The sequence below is a fragment of the Mytilus californianus genome, unplaced genomic scaffold, assembly GCF_021869535.1.
Source record: "Mytilus californianus isolate M0D057914Y unplaced genomic scaffold, xbMytCali1.0.p SCAF_2, whole genome shotgun sequence".
Lineage (NCBI taxonomy): Eukaryota > Metazoa > Mollusca > Bivalvia > Mytilida > Mytilidae > Mytilus > Mytilus californianus.
This window is the reverse complement of record NW_026262668.1, coordinates 91,881,360-91,895,778: the sequence shown is the minus strand read 5'-3', so window position 1 is coordinate 91,895,778 and position 14,419 is coordinate 91,881,360. Positions and strand designations below refer to the sequence as shown.

Here is a 14,419-nt window from a genome sequence, read left to right as displayed (position 1 = left end):
CCTTTAAAAAAATATTTTATAATGTAATAGCCTTATCAAGATGATCCAGGCAATATGAGCATATATGTGTATATAGATATGATCTGTCAATACTCTTGAGTTATGACAGTATTGGTGTTCTAACATTGTCTTGATTAAGCCAGGTCATATAAGTTTTCAGACCATTAGGATATTGATAACTATTTATGATATAATGTTATCAATATTTCCAGACCATTAGGATATTGATAACTATTTATGATATAATGTTATCAATATTTCCAGATACGAAACTTAATACAAAAATATGGAGGACATAAAAAAAAAATGCCAAGATATTTAAAACAAAGAAAATCTATAATTTTAAATGATTTTAAATAATATATTGACATTGACACATTGGTATGATTTTGCTTTAAAATATTGATGCCAGGTTCACAATATATGTACAAGATACATTTTCTGGGACAAAATAGAAAAGAACTTAATTTACCTCGAAAATAGACTGAAAGACTTTACTAGGGACAATTGGAAAGAAAATTGAAGAAGCTGTGGTTCAAAATTTAAAAGCTGGGTTGCACAGTAATTTATAATGGCCTACACTATTAAATCAAATTAACAAATATGAAATACTAGAAAAACCATTGATGATCTCATTCATGTAGAGATCTCTAGCTGATTTTCCAATTCTACAAGACATGATTTAGTCTGCATGGTTAGATTGATTTGAGTGTAATAGACCATTTAAACTTTCGGGATTGAGATTACCTGCAATATGATATGAGATACATATGTTGTACACATCAAATTTGGTACAGGTGTATATTTATTACTGGTTAAAAAACTCGATTTTTATATGCCCTGCCTAAGATAGCGGGCATTATGTTTTCTGGTCTGTGTCTTCATCCTATATTCCGTCAGTCAGTTTGTCCCTCCATCCTGTATAGGTTTAAGTTTGTGATTAAGATAGTTTACACTTCAAATTTTAGTCACATCAACTTAAAACTAAGCACTTTATGATATGAACTATTCAAATATATACCAAATAAGGGTTTTGACTACAATTTCATGGTTAACTAAACATAGAAATGTGATATTGTGAATATAAGTACATTCACAATGTAAAGATTTTGGTTACGGTAGTTTTCCATAAAGTTGTGGTTATCAACTTTAAAATTAGTACACATGTTCATTATGATATGAACTATTTGAATTATATGCCAAACGAGGGTTTTGATCTCGATTTCATGGTTCATTGAACATAGAAATACAGTACAATCTGGTTGCTGTGTCCTAATGACACAGATTCTTGTTTGTATTTGATTTTAGGCCATTCATGTCGTCATTTGTCTTTAAAAACCACCTGCGTTAATTTGCTGTGAGTTATATCATATTATGCCAGGCTTAGCCCTTTATTCATTATTTTATATGCTTACAATAGATAATTATTACATTTATATTTCATATTTTGATGCTTTTTTTCCACAGACATTTTTACATGACAGCTGGAGGAAGAGACTAAGACTTTTAACCTACTGACTCACAGCATTGGACATAAAATGATGAACCGACAATAGTTTATGATTGAGTATCAAGACAATAGAGACTTCACCACTTGACAGATATATATTGTATACAGACAAACTAAAAGATCAGACACAATACTGAAGAGGATGATCTACAATACTTTACAATACATGACCAATGTGACATCCAGAAGGCTACTGACTTCTTTTACCATGAAGACACATATAATCCAAATAAAAATTACACGTAACTGCTATCAAAAGAAATTTGACAAAATATTTTGACTTGACAATCAAATTTTTCCAAGATTTAAAATTATAATTTTATATTTGAAAAAGTTCATACTAGGTGCAAAAATTGGAGAAAATGTACATTTTAATATGTTAACCTCATAGACAACATCAATGGGTATTATTGAATCAAATTTTAATTAAGTTTTATATAAAGTGCCATAGCTTTATGTCTGAAACACATTTAAATTTGTGCTTTTGTGTTATATTTCCATTCTTAACTATCATTCACACAATGGTTTAATAGACATGTATATTTTTTACCAGAGGAGCTAGTTCACACGTTTTTATACAGTCTACAGTTAAAACATAACTGAAAAGATCATCTCTCTTTAAAGGGTACTATTTCCTGAATATTGTTTTTTTTTAATAAACCATCTAAGAATGTCTTTTCAGGGATTGTAACTTAAAAATTGAAATTACCATCTAAAATTTTTACATTTTTTTTGGCTGTATTTCATTTTACTTAAACAGATTGAATTTTCATAAAAAAATCTAAACTTTTTAGCATTGTATAGTTTCATGAACATTTAATAGTCAGAAACCCTCACAGCACTATTTTCCATGTTGTAATTAAGGTATTAGTATGTAAACAAGTAATTGTATACTTATGGATTATCCCATTTAAACATTACATACCTCTGTAAGGCAGTCACCTTAAAACAATTCTATATTTGGATATATTTGAAATTTTGAAATCTTTTAACTGGTCAACAAGAAACTGAATATCACTCTTTATTTTGATTTACTTTAAAACCAAACCTTCCTTGGGTAGATGGAATTATAACTAACAGCCCTGAAAACTTTTCATTGTGATACTGAAAATGTACTTAGACTCTTCACTTTACCATATTTTGTTTTAAACATTATTTTGAATTACTTTAAAACATGGGACCTCATTACTAAAATTGGTTCATATTATCATTCATGTATAAAATCATTACTATCATCATACTTAATGTTTTTTGTTTCAGTGTTGTTGTAGTCATAGATACAATAAAATATTCAGAATTTTAAAACCTTTATCATTACCATAGTAAATTTTGGGTAATATTTATTATTACTGCAACTTAATTCGCACTTGCCCAATATTAAGGGCATGTGTGATACAGAATCTGGGGCAGATACTAACCAAATAAAGAGTTTGAGCCAATTTGACCTGTATTTCAATCACAGATTTTTAAATCTAAAAGGTTACAAAACTGAGGGGGATAACTTCAATAAAGTCCTACAGAATCTATTGTCAAATGTATGCCAATGACAGCAAAGCAGACAAAACCAACCACAAATTCCTGACTCCTAAAATAAAATTAAGACATACAAAGCAATAAGAACAACATGAACAATAGATGGGGCCAGATTTCCTGACTTGGTAAAGGCACAAAATGTGTAGAGGTTAAACCAGTTTTATATGTGCATAAACCTCCCTCTTTGCCTAGACCATATGCTGTATAAGTTTAAAAAAACAGCACAGTCCAGCTACCAACAGGTAAACAATAACTTACACAAGGAAATAAATTTGCATTGCTTGAAAATACCAAATCTAATTGTACTGGCTTTGAAACAGGAGGAAAAGTATTGCTTTGATACAGACAGGGTAGATGAGATTAAAGTAAACATAAACATAAAGTGACATAAACACTAAATCAATATCATCATTTAAACAATATTTGGAAAGTATGCAAATATCACATATCATTTGTATGGTGAAATGACTCATTTCATGGATCAGTGATCAAATTTACGTTTTCAGGGTCAACTCCATATCTCTGATACCATAATCAAAAGGTCGGCTAAATTTGGTGTATGGAATGATTGTAAGGTATACATGTGCCATTGGCAGGTTTCATCTGATCTTGACCTAATTTTTATGTTTCATTGGTCAATGTTATGTTTTTGTTGGTCTGTTTCTCAGATGCTATAGATAATAGATTAGCTGTATTTGGTGTACATTGTATGGAATGATTGTAAGGTGTACATGTCAGTCTGACAGGTTTCATCTGACATTGACCTTTTTTCATTGTTAAGTTTTTGTTGTATAATATATTTGTCAGATGCTGTCAGATGCCGTAGCGGAGGGGGCATTAAGTTTTACCCTTGTCCATCTGTACGTCCCAAAATTGGTTTTTGTTCTCTAACTTTAGTTTGCCTCAACCAAATGTTATGAAACTTATACACAATGCTTATTACCCCAAAACACAGATGAAGTTTGAATTTATGTGGCGTCACTTTTACCGTTCTAGAGTTATGCCCCTTTACAAATGGAAAAATTGCTGAATTTTTCGTTTCCGTTCTCTAACTTTAGGTTGCCTCAACCAAATGTTATGAAACTTATACACAATGCTCATCACCACAAAACACATATCAAGTTTTAATTTTTGTGGCCTCACTTTAACCGTTCTAGAGTTATGGATCTTTATGAAATTGTACTACAAGGTTCCATATCACAAAGGGAAAGCTGGAATTGAGTTTGGGGGTAATTGCCCAAAACGTTTAGGAATAAGGGGCCAAAAATAAGCATTTTTCTAGTTTCCAGACAATAACTTGTGTTCAAGTGTATGGATCTCTCCGAAATTGTACTGCAAGGTACCATACCACAAAGGGAAGGCTGGGATGGATTTTGGGGTTAATTGCCTCAAAAAATTTAGGAATTGGGGGCAAAAAAAGGGGCAAAAAACAAGCATTTTTCTAGTTTCCAGACAATAACTTGTGTTCAAGTGTATGGATCTCTCTGAAATTGTACTGCAAGGTACCATACCACAAAGGGAAGGCTGGGATTGAGTTTGGGGTGATGAATCATAAGGGGTTCAAAAAATTTGGGGGAGGGATTTTTTTTTCCTTTTTTTCCTTTTTTTTTCTTTAAAATTTTCCATTTTAAATTGGTTATTTCTGATTTTATATATAAAAGTAAATAATAATGATATGGTTTGAATAGGTGAATTAAATTTTTTTAAGTTCTTAGACCACATTCATTCTGTGTCAGAAACCTATGCTGTGTCAAATATTTAATCACAATCCAAATTCAGTGCTGTATCAAGCTTGAATGTTGTGTCTATACTTGCCCCAACTGTTCAGGGTTCGACCTCTGCGGTCATATCAAGCTGTGCCCAGCAGAGCATTTTATTTTCCTATTCTTTGGTAAATTGTTTGAAGAATTTAGTGGTAGGTTTGTTGGTCATTCTTGAAGATATTGATTTGATAATAAGTATATAGTTTTATCATGACAAGTTACAGATCAAGTTGGAATTTTTGAATTCTGATGATTTTGTGCAGAGTTATGGTCTTTGGATATAGAAAATTATCTTAATTAATCAGTTTTCAACGGTTTTTTTCGTCATGCTTGAGGATTTTGACTTGATATTTTTATGTAGTTTACACCATGACAAGTTATAGATCAAGTTAGAATTTCGTTCCATTACAATGAATTTCTAACCGTTAGGGGACTATGTATTGCCATGCAATACTCACAGAATGCTTGTTTTTGTATGGGATGATGGTAAGGTGTACATGTTGGGCTGGCAGAGTTCATCTGACCTTGACCTCCTTTTCATGATTCATTAGTCAATATTAAGTTTTCATGGTTATGTTTGTTTATCAGATACTATAAGCAATAGGTCAACTGTATTTGGTGTATGGAATGATTGCATGGTGTATATGTTGTCTGGCAGGGTTCATCTGACCTTGACCTCCTTTTTGTGATTCATTAGTCAATATTAAGTTTTCATGGTTATGTTTGTTTATCAGATACTATAGCAATAGGTCAACTGTATTTGGTGTATGGAATGATTGCATGGTGTACATGTTGTCTGGCAGGGTTCATCTGACCTTGACCTCCTTTTTGTGATTCATTAGTCAATATTAAGTTTTCATGGTTATGTTTGTTTATCAGATACTATAAGCAATTAGTCAACTGTATTTGGTGTATGGAATGATTGCATGGTGTACATGTTGTCTGGCAGGGTTCATCTGACCTTGACCTCCTTTTTGTGATTCATTAGTCAATATTAAGTTTTCATGGTTATGTTTGTTTATCAGATACTATAAGCAATTAGTCAACTGTATTTGGTGTATGGAATGATTGCATGGTGTACATGTTGTTTGGCAGTGGCAGGGTTCATCTTTACTTGACCTCCTTTTCATGATTCATTAGTCAATATTAAGTTTTCATGGTTATGTTTGTTATTCAGATACTATAAGCAATAGGTCAACTGTAGTTGGTGTATGGAATGATTGCATGGTGTACATGTTGTCTGGCAGGGTTCATCTTAACTTGACCTCCTTTTCATGATTCATTAGTCAATATTAAGTTTTCATGGTTATGTTTGTTATTCAGATACTATAAGCAATAGGTCAACTGTAGTTGGTGTATGGAATGATTGCATGGTGTACATGTTGTCTGGCAGGGTTTATCTGACCTTGATCTTAATTTTATGGTTCATTGGTCAATGTTCAGTTTTTAGGTCTGTTTCTCAGATAATTAAATGTATGGTATGATTGTAAAGTTTACATTGTCTGGCAGGGTTCATCTAACTTTGACTTCATATACTTGGATCATTGATAATGTTAAATTTATGTGATACAATCATGATAAGTAAAGCAGGCGAGGCATTTCAGAGTGTGCATTCTTGTGTTTATATTAATTAAGATAACAGTCTCTTGTTTTTATGCCCCCGCTGTAGCGGAGGGGACATTAAGTTTTACCCTTGTCCATCCGTACATACGTCTGTACATCCCAAAGTTGGTTTCCATTCTCTAACTGTAGTTTGCCTCAACCAAATGTTATGAAACTTATACAAAATGCTTATTAACACAAAACACAGATCAAGTTTGAATTTTGGTGGCGTCACTTAAACCATTCTAGAGTTATTAGATATAAGAAGATGTGGTATGAGTGCCAATGAGACAACTCTCCATCCAAGTCAAAATTTATAAAAGTAAACCATTATAGGTCACAGTACGGCCTTCAACACGGAGCCTTGGCTCACACCGAACAGTAAGCTATAAAGGGCCCCAAAAAATTACTAGTGTAAAACCATTCAAACAGGAAAACCAACGGTCTAATCTATATAAAAAACGAGAAACACTTATGAACCACATCAACAAACGACAACTACTGAACATCAGATTCCTGACTTAGGACAGGTGCAAACAAATGCAGCGGGTTTAAACGTTTTAATGCCCTTTACAAACAGAAAAATTGCTGAATTTTTTGTTTCCGTTCTCTAACTTAAGTTTACTTCAACCAAATGTTATGAAACTTATACACAATGCTTATTACCACAAAATGCAGTTCAAATTTGGATTTTGGTGGTGTCACTTTAACTGTTCTAGAGTTATGCCCCTTTACAAATGGAAAAATTGTTGAATTTTTTATTTCCTTTCTCTAACTTAAGTTAGCCTCAACCAAATGTTATGAAACTTATACACAATACTTATTACCACAAAACTCAGATCAAGTACAAATTTGGGTAGCGTCACTTTTACCGTTATTCAGTTATGTCCCGTTTTAACTTTATATGATATGCGAGCGCGGGCAGCATCTGTGTCCCATGGACACATTCCCTATTTATTTTTCATGAATTAAGTGAAAATAGAAATATTTGCTCCTGCAAATAAGGTAACCAAATGTAAATTAAACTTGTCAGTTTGGACATGTGGAAAAATACGTATGTATGTGTAAAATTGGAAATTAATGAAAATTTCCAAACACATGCAACAATAAAGGGTAATACAACTGTGTGTTTCTGTTTTAATGGCTGTTCTTCATCCTAAAGTCACAGTGCAGCCTTTGTAAGATGGACCCCCTAGCAGTGGTTTGAATCGATTTCTTTGCCAGGTGATGATAAAGCTACATCTTTACATTGAAGAATGTCAACAAATTACAGACTATAACAGGCAAAAAATTATAACAAATGTGTGAGAAAGAGTTTCAAGACCATTTTCATTTAAGTTTTCTAGTAATGCTTTGTGAGTTACAATTAAATCTTTTTCTTAAAGTTGATAAAATCTTCTGGATTTCAACCAGTTAGGCCTTAGAAACCTAGCATGCAGGGTTTGACAAGTTAGAGATTCAAGTCAGATAGTTCATTGGTTTTTTCCTAAAAAAAATATCTGATCCACAATTTGATGAAAAAAAAATATAAAATATTGTGGTCAAGCAGATGACCAAAAAAAATATTATGAATCCAGATTTTCCCCATACTTTATAGTGTTAAATTTTGAAAAAAAATAATTTGATTGATAGCGTTGAAAAACTAAAAAAAATGTTTGCGCTTTGTGCGAAAAAAAAATTCTGACTCAGACAAAAAACCATTCCCCCCCCCCCCTCCCCATGAGGTTAAAAGGTTGCTCCCTAAGGAATAAGAGCACAAACTGGTTATCTCTTAGATTTCAAATGGACCATCAATGTGTGAGCTTGCACATTGAAAATTCATGTTGGTATAATACACTGAAGTGTGTGTAATCATACAAATGTAACATGTTCTGTATGCCAGATTTGGTTTTTCTTTTCTTCTTTTCTTCTTTTTAGGCCATTGGTTTTCTTTTTGAATTGATTCACATTTTGTCATTCTGAGGCTTTTAGAGCTTACAATATGGTATAGGTTTCGCTCTGAGCTTACAATATGGTATATGTTTTGCTTAGAGCTTACAATATGGTATAGGTTTCACTCAGAGCTTACAATATGGTATAGGTTTGGGTCATTTTTGAAGGTTGTATGGTACCCTGAAGTTGTTAATTTCAGTACATATTGTTTACCATGCCATACACTTATGCTCTAGAGGAACTTTAAAGTTAAGTGTTGAGGACCCTATCTCAAATTGGTATATCAATAATCTACTGGTACAATCCTCTAAAAAACAAAAAGATATACACCCTTAAAAGAACCCAAAAAATTATAGTTCTTGACTAACAACTTTGTGTGTACCAACAATGCCTTCCCTGATCATTATTAGTCCTCTACAGACGAAGTCGAGGGGGACTTTAGGTTTGCACTCTGTCCATCTGTCTGTCTGTCTGTCTGTCCATCCATCAGTCCGGCAAATAAGTTTTCCACACTTTTTTTCTGTATATTGACATGCAGATGCTTTTTTGTTGTTGTAAACTTCAGTAATTGAATCGCTGTCTCATTGACATATACCCCTCAACATTTTATATATAGATCTGAGACACCTTGTCCTGTTAAGAGTAAATCTAATCAGAAATGTAGGTACCAGTAGGTGGGTCTCTTTACCTGTAAAAGTCAAACTAATTTGAAATGAAGTTGATGACCTCTTAACCAGTGAAATTAACCAGAAGAACATGTAGATGGTTTCTTGACCTGTTAAACTAATCTGATACCAGGTAGATTGTTTCTATGCCTGTCAAAAACTAACCTGAAATGAGTAAATGGTCTCTTGACCTGTCAAAAGTAAACTAACATTAAATATACATAGATGGTCACTTTACTTGTCAAGAGTCAAACTAACCTGAAATAGTGTAATGGTCTCTTGACCTTTCAAGAGTCAAACTAACCTGAAATATACATAGATGGTCACTTGACCTGTTAAGAGTCAAACTAACCTGAAATGATGTAGATGGTTGCTTGACCTGTCAAAAGTTGAAGGTAGATGATCCTATTAAGATATACATCTGGAACCCACTAGTGCTGGCTTTAAGTGGAATTTGAAGAAAGAAAATAGTTGAAATTGAGAACAGTTAATTTCGTATGATGGGCTAGCTGCAAAATACTGATAAGTTAATAAGAAAAGTGTTGTAGGTCTTAGATTATAACTTTCTTGTCTTAGATTTGAATCTTTGAAACACATTTATCATATTTCAGTATCCAACAGAGAATGGCTGCAGCTCTGTTCATTGGACATTGGATGTGATCAACAGATCTACTTAATTGGATGGTCCTTCATCTTCAGACTGTAAATTCAGTGTTGGGTAAGTAGGTTTTTGTCGAGCCTGCGACATTTGTCGCAGAAAGCTCGACATAGGGATAGTGATCCGGCGGCGGCGGCGGCATTAGCTAACTTCTTAAAAGCTTTATATTTTAGAAGGTGGAAGACCTGGATGCTTCATACTTTGTATATGGATGCCCCATGTTACGAAGTTTCCGTCAGTCACATGTCCAATGTCCTTGACCTCATTTTCATGGTTCAGTGACTACTTGAAAAAAAAGTTAAGATTTTTTGTAATGTTAAATTCTCTCTTATTATAAGTAATAGGATAACTATATTTGGTATGTGCGTACCTTGCAAGGTCCTCATGCCTGTCAGACAGTTTTCACTTGACCTCAACCTCATTTCATGGATCAGTGAACAAGGTTAAGTTTTGGTGGTCAAGTCCATATCTCAGATACTATAAGCAATAGGTCTAGTATATTCGGTGTATGGAAGGACTGTAAGGTGTACATGTCTAGCTGGCAGGTGTCATCTGACCTTGACCTCATTTTCATGGTTCAGTGGTCAATGTTAAATTTTTGAGTTTTGGTCTTTTTTTCTAATACTATATGCAATAGGTCAACTATTTTTGGTGTATGGAAATATTTTATGATCTATATGCAGTCGCGCAGGTTTCATTTGACCTTGACCTCATTTTCACGGTTCATTGATCAGTGTTAAGTTCTTGTGTTTTGGTCTGTTTTTCTTATACTGTATGCAATAGGTCTACTATATTTGGTGTATGGAATGATTGTAAGGTGTACATATCTAGCTGGCAGGTGTCTTCTGACCTTGACCTCATTTTCATGGTTCAGTGGTCAATGTTAAATTTTTGAGTTTTGGTCTTTTTTTCTAATACTATATGCAATAGGTCAACTATATTTGGTGTATGGAAATATTTTATGATGTACATGTCAGTCTGGTCGGTTTTATTTGACATTGACCTCATTTTCATGGTTCATAGCTCAGTGTTAAGTTTTTGTGTTTTGGTCTGTTTTTCTATTACTATAAGCAATAGGTCTACTATATTTGTTGTATGGAAGGATTGCAAGCTGTACATGTCTGCCTGGCATGGTTCATCTGACCTTGACCTCATTTTCATCGTTCATTAGTCAATGTTTAGTTTTCTTGGTTAAGTCTGTATCTTAGAAACTATAAGCAATAGGTCAACTATATTTAGTGTATTGAATGATTGTAAGGTGTACATGTATTTCTTGTTTGGTTTATATGACCTTGACCTCATTTTCATGGATCATGGTAAGTTTATGTGATAGTTGTAGTAAAGCTTAATATTTAGAACTATCAACATAATATCAATGATTAGTAAAGAAGGCGAGACATTTCAGCGTGTGCACTCTTGTTTTTAGTTGCATCTGCAATATTCTGAATGCAAAAGAATGTATGCAAATCTGATGGGTGTCATAGCATAAACTCAACTGTTAAAAGCTTAATATTTTAAATATAGAAAAACTAGGTGATCCACATCTTGCGTATAGAATGGATATATATTACATCTGACAGATGTTCATCTATCATTGGTCAGTTCCTAACTCAAGTCGGCGTTAAATTTAAGTGATTAGGTCAGTAATGGGTACACTTTGTGTTGTTGGTATGGTTGTTGATGAAATCACAGTAAGGTATTACATGTGTAATGATATTAATATAAAAATATGCAGATTGCCAACTTTTCACACAAGAACAAATTACATTCATGTAAGCTATGTCTATCTGACAGCATTCATCTGAATTTGACCAAAGAAGTAGGGGCATTATGACCTGTTTTTGACCCAACAAAATTAAAGAAATTTTTGAAAACTACTGAGAATTTTTCTTCTGAAATGCCTGTACCAAGTCAGGAATATGGCAGTTGTTTTTCACTTGTTCAGTTGATTGATAGCGTTTGATTTTGTCACTTTTAATGGACTTCCCCATACCTGTCAACCTCTGAAAATGAAAATGCAGGTCATCACCTGCATTGAGGAAGAAAAAGTCAGGTCATTACACGTACAAAGTTTTTTCAGTTGAATTTTAATATTTAGAGGAATTTTATAATATTCTATAACAAATAGATACCAGTTTCCTACAAATATTCACAATTGTGAAGTATTTGCTGAAAATTATTTAAAATTATCAAATATCAATATAAAACATTTCCTTCTAATTGTTTCATACACACTATATTTTATAAACCCCAACTATAATAATAAGAAATCAGCTAAACCTAATATGCTCCTATACACAGGAGGAAGAGCAAGAAGCAGTTACTGTTGTTTACATTCTCTGCACATTTGTAGACCACATTGATTTGAAGTGATAACGAAAATAAATGATTAAATAGTTAAGGGACTTGTAGCATCAGTTATGAATACAGAGGTTCAAATCGTTTTCAAATGATTTTGATGGGATGATTGACATTTGAAAACAGGAAATTTTGTAAATCAGGACATAAAATTGTATGTCAAACCTGACTGGCTTCAACCTTTCTGGGGTACAATTAATGAGATAATTAGAGAATTGTTATTTCCTTTCAATCAAAATAGTGTAAAAATTATGTTTTGATAGCTGTAAATCATTCAATTGAGAGCTAATTATCGAACTTCTTATCCAGGAAGAATTTTGAGTTTGCTATTTTTCAGAGGAAAATTTAGCATTTTAGACATTGGAGGTCTCATGGCACTAGAATATGGGTGAAAACAGGTCATTTGATAACCCAGGGTATTGAAAATTTTCAGGTGAGCTGGTAAAAGACAGGGAAATGTATAAGTCTAAATGGATTGGACAAAATTTTCAGTTTTGACATGATATGCTTTTGCATGAAAAAAATGAAAATTCTGATTTTATTGTCGAGCCTGTGACTTTTGTCCTCATGCCTGTCAGACAGTTTTCATCTGACCTCGACCTCATTTCATGGATCAGTGAACAAGGTTAAGTTTTTGTGGTCAACTCCATATATCAGATACTATAAGCAATAGGTCTTCTATATTTGGTGTATGGAATGATTGTTAGGTGTACATGTCCAACTAGCAGGTGTAATCTGACCTTGACCTCATTTTCATGGTTCAGTGGTTAAAGTTAAGTTTTTGTGTTTTTGGTCTTTTTTTATATACTACATAAATAAATAAAAAAAAATGTTTTATGCAATAGGTCAACTATATTAGGTGTATGGAAATATTTTACAATGTACATGTCAGTCTGGCAGGTTTTATTTGACCTTTACCTCATTTTCGTGGTTCATTGCTCAGTGTTTAGTTTTTGTGTTTTGGTCTGTTTTTCTTAAACTATAACCAATAGGTCAACTATATTTGTTTTATGGAATGATTGTAAAGTGTATTATGTCTGTCTGGCAGGTATCATCTGACCTTGACCTCATTTTCATGGTTCATTGGTCAGTGTTAAGTTTTCATGGTTAAGTTTGTTTCTTAGATACTATAAGCAATAGGTCAACTATATTTAGTGCATAGATTGATTGTAAGGTGTACATGTCTGTCTGGCATGGTTCATCTGACCGTGACTATATTTTCATGGTTCATTGGTCAATGTTTAGTTTTCCTGTTTATGTCTGTTTCTTAGAAAATAAGCAATAGGTCAATTACATTTGGTGTATTGAATGATTGTAAGGTGTACATGTATTTCCAGTTTGGTCTATCTGACCTTGACCTCATTTACTTGGATCATGTTAAGTTTATGTGATACTTTTAGTAAAGCTTTATATTTAGGACTATCAACATAAAATCAATGGTCAGTTAAGAAGGCGAGACATTTCAGTGTGTGCACTCTTGGACAGTTTTCAATTAATACTTTTGTTAAAACATTGTGCACTGCCAAAAAATGAACAACAAAATAATTTAAGATAATTTGTCTTATAGGTATTTATATAAAATCTCTGTTGTTTCTACTCTATTCATTACAAAAATATGCCATGTTAAGCTAACAAAAATCAATCAATTTCAAAAATATAATAAAAATTGATCTAAAACATTGGTTTTTTAAGGTCTTTCCCAACATTGGAAAGACCTTATTGTTTTTCTGATTAATTAGAAAAATTGTATCGCTGAAAATAAAATAGTTATAAGGTCTTTCCCAACATGAAAGACATTATAACTACTTTATTTTCAACGATACAATTTTTCTGATATATGGTGCTTTGATTTTAAATGCCAACAAGGAGCTAACAAAGACAAGATTTTGTGTTCTACTCCAAAACTGTGTACTTGGTACCAGGAAATTTCGAGGTCGAAAGCAGATCGAAGTCCAGCTGACCAGATATTCAACTGTTTTTTTCATTCTTTTTTGCAAATGTGTTTGAAAGAATTAATAAAAACGTTATGAAAATTGTGCTCGACAAGAGTTTGAAACATGATTTTATTCATTCTTATAATAACAGTCACATAATTTTCTGCAACATACAACACACAATATGCATATTAGTCAAATTGTAGAAAAGTCGAAAACTTGAAAATGACTTGAACCGATAATACATCCATTTATAATAATATAAAAATATAAAGAAATTTGCTTTTGTTTATGGGCTGTATTACTTTTAATTTGCAGTACAGATTAACATGTAAAATCTCATATGAATTACTGCCTTACCCTTTTACAGATAAAATAAATAATTTCGTCAACACCATAAAACATCAAAGACAAGAATTCTAGTTAAGGAAATTATTGTCAACACTTTTCTACTGTCTTTTTCA

The 14,419-nt window shown here is 32.7% G+C and overlaps 1 protein-coding gene across 3 annotated transcripts in view; it reads left to right on the top strand.

The window, feature by feature from the left end:
* Positions 1–14,419, top strand: part of LOC127728462 (RNA-binding protein 45-like) — a 59,186-nt gene that overhangs the window by 32,537 nt on the left and 12,230 nt on the right. For 2 of the 3 annotated variants that reach the window (XR_007994132.1, XR_007994131.1), the window contains exon 12: positions 9,617–9,723. The gene's annotated coding sequence lies outside the window, so the exon portion shown is untranslated. Of the gene's footprint in view, positions 1–1,467; positions 2,816–9,616; positions 9,724–14,419 lie in introns of those variants that run through there. The other variant, XM_052235849.1, reaches the window with a different exon arrangement.